Here is a 3,682-nt window from a genome sequence, read left to right as displayed (position 1 = left end):
TGCAGAACAGAACAGTTTCCAATATATATATTAAAAAAAAAAAAAGTACAAACATACTGTTGAAGGTTTTGTGCATTCACTTAAAAAAGACAGAAAGAAGTACTCTTTTGGATACTTCACAGGTGATGTTACAGCCTTTTCAGGAGGAACTGGAACCAACATGATTTGCTAAATCTCTTTGCCCTTTATGCTTTCCCTTTGGCATTTTAAGCACTTCTAATCATAGAATCATAGAATGGTTCAGGACCTCATAGAAAGAACCTTAAAGATCTCAAAACCCCAACCCTGCCGTGGGCTGCCTGCCCCCACCAGCTCAGGCTGCCCAGCACCCATCCGTGGCCTTGGGCACAGCTTTGGGGCACCCACAGCTCTGGGCAGCAGTGCCAGGGCCTCAGTGGCTTCTGAGTAAAGAATTTCCTCCTAATATCCAATCTAAATCTCCTGACACATGCTGACCTGTTGCTTATTAAAGTGACCGATGACTGAACTAACTCTTCCTTGATAACTTATCAGAGAAGCTGAGTAAAAAGTAATATTTACATGTTTCATGACAAGATTTTCCCATTTTGCTGCTGCTTGCTTTATACTTAGTTCTTCACAAACTGACACAATATTTATTATTGACATTGAAATATGAACAATCTTTTTTACATGCTTTGACACAAAATTTAATCTATCTCTGAATTAGCATGGAAACATCCCACATCTTCCTCCAGAAAGGAGAGCATTCTGAGTAACTAGATTCTACTTGGAAGAAAATCTTACTTTTTCAGCAACATGCCATCAGCAAACTAACCACTGTAAGTACAATATACTACTTTTCTTTTTAGTGAAATCACAACTTTTCCATGAAATCCTTACTAAGTACATTAAGATTGCTGTCAATGTTGTAGATTTTGCTTGAGTGAGATTGCTTCAAATTTGCTAGAAGGAGATATCAAACTTCATTGCTCACCTGATGCGCAATCATGAGGGTCAAATTGTGACTGAGCGCTGAGCAAAGCACTCAAACAAAACTACTAATGAAAAAATGTAGCAAAAAATATTACCAAGCAACAAGAAGTTGGGTTCTGGAACAGAGATTCCATTCTCACCATTTATTACTGGCTTGCTGAAACCTTGGGCATTTCACATTTGTTGGACAGATGGACTCAGGCCACTGAAAATCTCTGTTGCTTTCACTTTGAATGTGAATTAAAACTGAACTACCTAGTAGTACAAGTGCAAGACTTGAATGTGGAATAGGCCCTTGTATGTTTGGTTCTTGAGTTTCTACACAATGACCAAGGGAAATGGTTTCCAACTAACAGAGGGGAGATTTTGATTGGTTGTAAGGAAGAAGTTGTTTCATGTAAGGGCAGTGGCTGCCCAGAGAGGAGTGGTGCCCATCCCTGCAGACCCCAGGGTCAGGCTGGAGAGCTCTGAGCACTGATGGGGCTGTGGGTGTTCCTGTGCACTGCAGGCAGTGGGACCAGATGGCCTTTAAGAGTCCCTTCCAACTCAAACTATTCTATGATTCTATGATTCTATATATGTTTTAGTTCCATTATGGACTTCTTGCATTGATTGAGCTTTGAATGAGGTGAAAGAAAGGCTTTGTATAACCATTTTGGTGCCAGGTTAAATCTCTAGCTGATACCGCAGAATGAGTATGGACAGCAGGTTCTCACTGGAACTGGAAAGAGAATCTCTATGACACCCTTCTGCATTTTTTAATATTCCAGTTTCACATTTGTAGTTCTCTTGTACACACAAGTCTTTCTGCTGGATCTGGTGAAGCTGTCCCAGGCCTGGACAGACGGTCAGTGTTGCTTTTAGAACTGAATAAACAGTTACACACCTTGCTAGCTTCAGGTCCTGTAACCAGAACAAATGACATTTTTCATGAATCCTTCCAAACGAATTGCTCTGTGACCAACAGAGACTATTAAGGATTTAAATTATGAGAGTAAAGTGTTGGTAAGGCTTTTCCCAAAGAGCTCTGAACTGCCCTTCTTTCACTGCCCCTGATCGATTCCAAAGTTCATGCAGTTCGCTCGACACCCAGCATGATTTCCCATCCTCCTGTGAGTTATGTTTTAACTTGGGGTTTGGGCTTTTTTGTGATTGAAAGTTTTTACTCGGCTCTTTGTGACCTCATGCTAGGGCAATCGCTGTGTTGATTTGAAGGAATGTAGATGGGTCTGCAGAAATGTCAGGGTGTCCCATTAAGATGTTTCTTTCACCTCAGCTGGAGTACTCAGCATTTCGGTGCTGTTGTTACTGAGATGCCCTGTGGTAAGTAACACAGCACAGAGCTCTGATGTATTCCAGTAACATGGTGTTAATGTGCCATTGCTTCTCTGTATTTCAGCGCCAAGGCATCACTTTTTTGGATTACAATAACATAGGCGAGTAGACTTCTGCTTTAAGAAAACAGTGCAAATCTGTCTTTGCAGCAGTTACGCATGGGGACAATGGGATACAATCAGCACTTTTCACTCTGCCTGAATGCAAGACATGATCTCAAAAGACTTGCGAGTCCTGCAAGGCCTTCTTCATGTGCTTACCTTTACACTTGATGCAAGGCTGTGGCACGCTGCTGCATTGCTTCTGGATGGCTTTGGATCAGGCTGGGTCAATATGTCTGTTTGAAAGGGGCCCCTCTTTCACAATGCCCCAATGTGTGCACTTACAGCACCAGAGTGCAGTGTACACGGTAACTCATGTAATTCGTTTTGACTAAACTTTTCCATTTGTAATGCTGGCATTTGTACCATCTAACGTGCATTTGCTCTGCCAAGGCTCTCAGCACCTAAAAGTGCAATTACATGGTTCAGAAAGCTCTCATCTCAGAAGTTCTCTTTATGTCTAGGTGTTCATTATCCTAAGGATTGAACTCTTACAAAGAAAGCAGAGTCTGACCTTTCTTCATAAGGAAAAACAACACACCTTATTCATAGTTCTCTCATTTTTTTTTGCGATTCATATCATGCTTAGTGTTCTTCTTAAGTCTGCAGTCCCTGGAGCTAGGTTATGGCTATGGAATCTCAGAATGTGTGGTATTCAGAATGGGAATGAGATCGTTCTTGCAGAGAAATGCTTGGAAATGAAGGCACAAAGGAAGCAAATCTCAAATGCTAAAAAACAAAGAATCCAAATTTATAAGCTAAATTGGCACACTATTGGGGCATAGAGGACAATTTAGTTCCAGGTTGTCACAGAGAACTGCTGTTATTAAGGTAAATAAAATATTTTTAAATTTGTTACCTTAAGGATATATAATCCAATGTCAAAATACTTCTGTTTAGAGGATGTATTTTCACTGTCACAAATGTTACATTTTGTCTGGAAATCATAATAGACTAAATGTCCTTAAATAGTGAGTTTGATGCAGAACTAAGCAGTAGCTGTATTCAGAGGTACCTGGATATACGTGTGTACCATAGGTGTGAGCTTCTGCCTATATCTTCTCATCATCTTAAGGTTAATATTGGCATTTTCATGCCTGATTCATGATTTTTAAGTGCCTGACCCTGGCAGCACCGAACACCTGCCTTAGTTGTGGGCGCTAATCTCTTTTGAAATTCTAACCTAAATTGAAAATTTCTGCCATTAAAAAAATCCTAGACCAGACAAGCTGCTTGCCAAGTGCTAGGCTATAAATTACAGCCATTTCTTTTTATTGCACTGTTATACACTA

The sequence above is a fragment of the Meleagris gallopavo genome, chromosome 21 (assembly GCF_000146605.3).
Source record: "Meleagris gallopavo isolate NT-WF06-2002-E0010 breed Aviagen turkey brand Nicholas breeding stock chromosome 21, Turkey_5.1, whole genome shotgun sequence".
In the NCBI taxonomy this organism is placed as follows: Eukaryota; Metazoa; Chordata; class Aves; order Galliformes; family Phasianidae; genus Meleagris; species Meleagris gallopavo.
Note: the sequence above shows the minus strand (reverse complement) of the source record.